Genomic DNA, 8424 nt, shown 5'->3' on the forward strand with positions numbered 1-8424 from the left:
TCTTCAAATTAGCAAAGCTTAGAACTGTTACAAAATGCAATAGTTCACCCTGCAAGAAAAATAAAAAAAATCAAAACAACATTAATAAAATCAATTGATTCTTATCAAATGTTCATATAATAAACTGATTTAAACAATAAACATGTATGAAAGGAGAACATAAATGCCGAAATGAAGAACAACAAAAATTTCATGGAAAACATTTCAGCAAAAATATCATATGATTTGCATCATCCTTTCATATCCTAATCAGAATACGAAAAAAGCCAAACCCAGAATCAAACAGCTCAGGCTGATCAGCCGCCAAGTCATCAAGGCTAATCTCTGGGAAGCTGGAGCCTCTAACTGTGTTCACAAACTTCCACCGGGGAGTCGGATTGATTCCAAACCACTTCTTAACCGGTGGCTCCCGATGGGCGTCAGCTTGGTTGTTGATTTGAAAGCCGAGGTCACCATTTGAAGTTGAAACGAATAAATCAAACCTAACATATATAAAATAATCAGAGAAATGAAAAGTAAGTATGAGACGGAAGGTGAAAGCTAGGGTTTGAGTGGCCAGAGATTAGAGGAATCTAATTGGCTGAACTGCTGGAGGAATCTGTGTAGAAACATTTCTATAAAAACCGAGAACGCTAGAAGCTTCAGGATGACCATTGAGGTTTATGCAAAGGCAAATGGCAATTTGGGGCCCTTAAAATTGGGGGCCCAAAGCTGGTGCTTTAGTGGCTTTAGCCCAAGGCCGGCCCTGGTATAGATTAGAAGATTTTTTGCGTTTCAACAAACTTCAAGCGTCACTTTATACTGTGTTTGTGTTTTTGTTGTGAATAGATCTAACTGTATTCATTGTTCATATGTTGTGAGGTACAACACTATTTACCCTCAATTTATTTCCAATCTTTGATTTGTGATCTTGTTTCAATAAGCTCTTTCAGATCGAATTCATTCACAAGCACTATGGATCTGTTTCTCCCAATTTGTGATTCAATATTGCTTAAGACTCCTAGAAAATTAATATGATTTCCTAACCTAACTTATGAATATTTCAGTAACCAGATAATTATCAATAGATGTGTACGTAAGAGTTTGAATGTCTAAAAGAAATTAGACTTGGGCTTAGAAATTTCAAAATAAGGTATTGTCTCATTTTCTGTGTACACTGTGCAGTCTTGTTATTTCAATTCAGACCATGATTGTTGTCTGTGGATGATTAGGTTGGGTGCAACAATGTGCTTTAGTTCTGCCTAGATACATAGGACCCTTGTTTCCTCTGTTTAATACGATTTTGTTGGCTGGGGAGCTTTGAAAATTGTTTTCTTATAGATACATTCTCCCAAAGGATTCTAGTAGGAAATCAACTTATATTCTTCAATTGGTTAAAATCAAAGAGGGAGTTTGATATTCTCATGAATCTCACCTTTGAATTTGCGAGCTTCTAAAGTTGAGCAGTACGTCCTTAATTAATTTTCAACATATGTCTCTCCCAGTTAGAAAACCCAGCCTGTTAGCTTATATGTTCTTCTATTGATTTGATGTCGTCCTTGAAAGGAATAGAGATTTATTGAAACTAAATTCTGAAAATGTAAATGAACACAAGAGAGCTTTGGAGGCCAAATTGTTCCTATTTCATTGATGTAGAATGAAAGGGTTACAAGATTTATATACCTAGGTTGAGATCTCAATGACGAAATTACCGTAGTAATACGTACACTCATATTTCTAATAGTCCTCCCTTTTTCACTTATCGACATGCATATCAAAAAGTCTCATCTTGTTAAAGGAAAAACATTATTACCTTATTAGTGTGTCTTCGACAAAGTAATTGACGGAGACAATTAGGCATTTAACTTTGATATTTAGTTAATTACGGATCTAAATTATGTAACAGATCAATTAGCGTTTATTGTCATTAAACTGATTAATACATTTCCATGTAATATTTCCCCTATATAAAGGGGGTTCGTAATAATACGAGTAGACCAATTCCGTCATTGCCTTCTAAAGCACTAGATGCTAAAGATATGAAACAAAACATCCCATTCTTACAAAGGATACAAGGTGATATTTGTGGACCTATCCACCCAGAATGCGGGTCATTTAAGTACTTTATGGTTCTGGTCGATGCTTCGACTCGCTGGTGTAACGACCCTAAAATTTCGAGCCTAAAAACTCAAAATCTCAAAGTCGTTAGAACACCAAAACAATCTCAATGAAAATGAAATCATTTAACGTGCACAGCGGATCATCACTGAGTTCCAAATACAACTCAGTCAAACCGATTATTACAAACCAAATTTATAATTTAACATTACATAAGATGGAACTGTAATAATCCTCACCATCTCTCACAAAACTCACAAATAAACCACACTAATCTCACACACCAATCCACACGAGAAACTTCACCACAAGCAGGGTACGAACGACTTCGAGTCTCCAGAGTCGTCCCTCAATCTCCGCTAATCAACACCTGTGGATTTATCCCCTACACCATTGAATTGGTGCACCGGGATTGTAAACACAAACCCAGTAAGCTTATAGCTCGTATGAGTAAAATGACAATACAGTTCGCATATCAATATATACGAAAAATCACAATCAACAAATATAAATGCCCTCATGAGTCAATGGACGGCCCATCAGGTTGTCCCAAAGAAATATGAAAATAAAACGCTCATGAGAAATTAAGTAACCCTTCTGGTTACCCAAATGCATTTATAATACGGGTACCAAGAACACTGGTACACATCTGTTACCCCTCTCGTAATACACAGCTGATATTGGATAGCCACCCGCTACCCAACATCCAAAACAGTCTGAGTACCCATGAGCAGATAACCACCCGTTACCTCACATGCAGTACTACGCTGATATTGGGTAACCACCCGCTACCCAACATCCAAAACAATCTGAGTACTCATGAGTAGATAACCACCCGTTACCTCACATGAAGTACTATGGTGATATTGGGTAACCACCCGCTACCCAATATCCAAAACAATCTGAGTACTCATGAGTAGATAACCACCCGTTACCTCACATGAAGTACTATGGCTGACAGACTAGAGCTCTAACTGTATCGTAACTTTCGCCCGGCCAAAGGCTAGGTTCCGACTTGCCAAACACGTACAATAATCTCACATCATATTGTACCAAATCACGTCCGAAGACAAATCAATATTTTAACAATCTCAATGTTAAAATCATGTACAATAATCTCACATCATATTGTACAATTCAAATCACATGCTCAACACATTCACAATAAAATCATAACAGTATATTATATAGTAAACTATATATATTCGTACTTATTTACCATTTATACAATATATATATGGTCCACTATATCTTATACATGTCATGTTTCACAACACTTGCTCAATACACAATCTTCCGTCATCAAAATGATCATTTCTAATGAATTAATAACAGTATATAATATAATGAACTATATATATATATGCACTTATTACCATTATACAATATATATATATATAATCCACTAAATTGTATACATGTTGTAATTCATTATTAAATACTCTTGCAAAATCTTGAATCACCGCGAGCGAGGGTAGATTCGTAAATATGTGAGATTTTACTCACCTTATTGACTTGAGCGATATTCCACAATTTCCGACGATAATTCCTTTCCTCGTTTTAACGATCACCTTGAAAAGATAAGAAAAGAAATTTAGAATCGTTTCGTAAACCTTTAAATGCCGAATCAGTAATAATCGGTTACTGTTCAGCAATTTTCGGTTTTACGAAGTTACTGTTCAGTGTTACTGTACAAATACACAATTAATACGTATTTCTGTACGTATAAATACTATATACGTATTTCTGTACGTATAAATATTATATACGTATTTTCTGTACGTATAAATATTATATACGTATTTCTGTACATATAAATATTATATACGTATTTCTGTACGTATAAATACTATATACGTATTTCTGTACGTATACGTACTGTTTAAATGTAAATACAATTTCAGTAAATAAAATTTACTAAATTACCCTTTTACAATTTACTTTTCACATTTACTGAAAGTAATTTATATTTACATTTACCGTAGGTAAAATTTAATTACATTTACCGTAGTAAATAAAATTTACATTTACATTTCAGTAAATTACCAAAATACCCCTATCGGAAAACACTGTCACACTGCCGCACGTGGCGGCGCGTGGGGTACACGCGCCACCCGCCGGCAGCCGCGCGTGGGGCACACGCCCCGAGCCTAAGGCCGGCGCGTAGCACGCCACCGCCGCCCCCTTTCTTCTCCTCTCCCTCTCCTCTACATTCCTGCGGCATCACCCCGCTCCTCACCTCCTCCACGCTACCTCACGCGCCGCCTAAGGCGGCGGTATCCCCCTTCATCAAATCCCCCTCCGATCTCTACAATTCCAACTCAGATTCAACCAAAATCAACACACAATCACATACTAACATCAATCGCATCCAATTCATACCTAGGTCTCACGGTGGAAGCCTTGACTCGTCGTCGGGAGAGCTTGAGGAGTCGGCATCGTCGATCGAGCAGAGGGGTGAGCGCGCAGCGACTCCAGGTTCGACCATCGTCGTGGAGGGCTCCAGAGATGGGGAGGGGTGGAAGCGTGCTTACCATGAGCACGGCATCGACGGAGGAGCTCGGAGAAGACAGTCCCCGTTCTTCGATCTGTCGCGAGGAAGGTTGCGGCGACGAGGTGAGGTGCACCGGCTAGGGGTCGACTGCGGAGGTCCCTGTGGTGCTGTAGGTGTTGGCGGTGAGAGGCATGACGGCCTGGAGGTGGAGGTCGCCGGTGTGGTTTCGAGAGTGAGGGAGAGAGAGCGATCGGGGAGGGAGAACGAGAGCGAAGGAGAGAGGGAGGCGGAAAGAGAGGAGAGAGAAATGGATTTCCACAAATGGAAACCCTAAAAGAAAAAGTTCTATATATACCCGTTTCTAAATCGGAAACTAAATTCCAACGTTAATAACTTCCACCTCCGACGTCCGATTCAAACGCGTCACATGTCCACGCACTCGTATCGACGAGCTCTACAACTTTCGTGAAGAAAGTTTTCACCAACGATCGACGGAATAAAAGTCGGTATATTTGTTACGGAAACGTAACGTTTTTCAAATTAAGCGTTCCGATAACGTCTTCGTTTTCTATTCCCGACGTTAAAAAATGGAGCAAACACGATTTAATATTTTCGAAAAACTTATAACTTTAGAAATAGTCGATTAACTCGTCCCGAAGAATCGGGTTATTACAGCTGGTCACATGTTGCATAACTGTCAACACGAAACACTGCATTTGCAAAACTTCTAGCACATATTATTCGTTTAAGGGCTCACCACCCTGATCACGCTATTAAGTCTATAAGGCTTGACAATGCGGGAGAGTTTACATCAAAAACATTTGATGATTATTGCATGTCTATTGGGATCGATGTAGAGCATCTTGTTCCCCATGTGCATACACAAAATGGTCTCATTGAAGCCACCATCAAAAGGTTACAGATGGTGGCTAGGGCACTTGTTATGCGCACCAACTTGCCTATCAGTGCATGGGGTTATGCAATATTGCACGCAACCTTGCTTATTCGTTTCAGACCCACTGCTAGCCAACCATTTTCTGCGTACCAGTTGGTTACTGGATATGAGCCTGACATTTCACACTTACGCATATTTGGTTGTGCTGTATTTGTGCCTATTGCGCCCCCACAGCGCACAAAAATGGGTCCTCAGAGATGACTAGGTATTTATGTTGGATATGAATTCCCAACAATTATTTGCTATTTGGAACCTTTGATAGGCGATCGTTTTACCACTAGATTTGTGGATTGTTACTTTGATGAGACAATCTTCCAGTCGTTAGAGAGAATAAGAAAAACGATTTTCAAAGGGAACGACATAAATTGTCATGGTTTGTCCCCACTTAATCTCATTTTGATCCCCACACTCCACAATGTGAAAGTGAAGTGAAAAGAATAATCGATCTTCAGAACATAGAAAATTCGATGCTTGATGCTTTTTCTGATATCGCTAAAGTGACAAGATCACATGTACCAGCTGCAAATGTGCCTGTAAGGTTAGAAGTCCCAAAAAAGGGGCACAGTGCCGTAGTAGGAGGCACTGCAACCACACTTAATGGAGGTGTGGTTGAGGCCGTGGTTCCTCAAAGGAAGAAGGGGAGGCCACTTGGTTCGACTGATACTCGCCCAAGGAGAAAATGGCGACTAAGGCACAACCAGATCCATTAATCATCGATGTGGAGAATTCCTCTCATGAGATTATCTCTGATTATAGTTATGTCCACGAATCATTACTGGAGGTCGCTCCGATGTTTGATATGATTCCAGAGAACAAATAAATCTCAATGAATTATGAGAGTGCACATGAGTTGATGGAAAGATCTTCCATACACATTAATGATGCATTTGCATATAACGTTGCTCATGAAATAATAGAGCATGATGATATTAAACCACGCTCTGTTGCAGAATGTCAACAAAGAGCATATTGGCCTAAATGGAAAGACGCAATCCAGGTAGAATTAGATTCACTGGCAAAAAGACAGGTATTTGGTCTGGTAGTGCTAACCTCACCAAGTGTAAAGCTTGTAGGACATAAATGGGTATCTGTTAGAAAGCGTAATGAGAAGAACAAAGTCCTAATGTACAAGGCTCACCTTGTGGCGCAAGGTTTCTCACAACTCCCTGAAATTGACTATGAGGAGACATTCTCTCCCATAATGGACGTCATAACATTCCACTATCTTGTTAGTTTTGTAGCTTCCGAAGGACTGGACATGCAGCTTATGGATGTGGTTACATCATATCTCTATGGGGATCTAGATTCAGAGATATATATGAAAGTGCATGATGGCCTTCAATTGCCCAAATCAAGTGACTCTAAACCATGGAGTGCGTTTGCAATTATGTTGAAACGCTCACTTTACGGACTAAAGCAATCCGGGCGGATGTGATATACCCGTCTAAGTGACTACTTGATTGGGAAATGATATAAGAAGAATGAATTGTGCCCCTGCGTATTTATAAAGAAAACAAGTTCCGGATTTGCTATTGTAGCTGTATATGTTGATGACATGAACATAATAGGTACTCTTGACGAAATAAGAGAAACCACGAGCTATTTGAAATCCGAATTTGAGATGAAAGATCTTGGGAAAACTCGGTTTTGTCTAGGCCTTGAACTAGAGCACCGAGTTTGTGGGATTTTAATCCACCAGTCTACATATGTCCGAAAGATGCTGAGGCGATTTAACATGGACAAAGTACACCCTGTTAGCACTCCTATGATCGGTCAAAGTTTGGATGTAAATAAAGATTTGTTTCTCCCACAGGAAGAGGACGAAGAGGTACTAGGAGCTGAAACTCCCTACCTAAGTGCAATAGGCGCATTATTGTACTTGGTCCAATGTACTCGATCATATATTGCATTCTCAGTAAACTTGTTAGCTAGATTTAGCTCAGCGCCAACGCAGCGTTATTGGAGTGGTGTCAAGAACATATTTCGATACCTAAAGGGAACCATTTACTTGGGTTTATTCTTTCCTTACAGTAACACAGCAGGATTCGTTAATGGAATTGCAGTTCCTAAAGAAAATGTCGATGACAAAATTACTATCCCCTACTCTGAAACCCCAAATAATGTTTTGGTTTGTTTCGTTGATGCTGGGCACCTTTCTGACCCACACAAAGGCCGTTCCTAAACTGGTTATGTTTTCACTATTGGGAAAATGGCGATATCTTGGAGATCAACCAAGCAAACCCTTGTGGCTACCTCTTCGAACCACTCAGAGATCATTGCTCTACATGAGGCGGTTTGTGAGTGCGTATGGCTAAGGTCCATCATTACTCATATTCGAGGAACTAGTGGTTTAAGTTCTACCACTGAAGAGCCTACGTGCATTTATGAAGATAATACAGCTTGCATCGAACATATGAAGCTAGGTTATATCAAGGGTGACAATACAAAACATATATCTCCAAAGTTTTTCTATAATCAGCAACAACAAGCTCTCCTCAAGATTCAAGTGAACCAAGTTAAATCTTAGGAGAATGTGATAGATCTATTTACCAAGTCATTGCCTAAAGTTATGTTTGAGAAACATGTAAAGAATATAGGAATGCAAAAGCTTTCTAAACTCCCTTGATTAAAGTAAGAATCAGGGAGAGTGGTAGACTTTAGGGGGAGTCTAGACCCACGCATATCATTAGTGTGTTGTACACTTTTTCCCTTCGACTAAGATTCATTTTGTCCCATTGGGTTTTATTATCTGGCAAGGTTTTTGATGAGGCAACAGTTCACGCACTACTATGTCTTTAACTTGCCACAAGGGGGAGCGTTAAAGAAAAAATATTATTACCTTATTAGTGTGCCTTCATCAAAGTAACTAACATAGTCA

This window comes from Argentina anserina, chromosome 5 (genome assembly GCF_933775445.1).
Source record: "Argentina anserina chromosome 5, drPotAnse1.1, whole genome shotgun sequence".
In the NCBI taxonomy this organism is placed as follows: domain Eukaryota; kingdom Viridiplantae; phylum Streptophyta; class Magnoliopsida; order Rosales; family Rosaceae; genus Argentina; species Argentina anserina.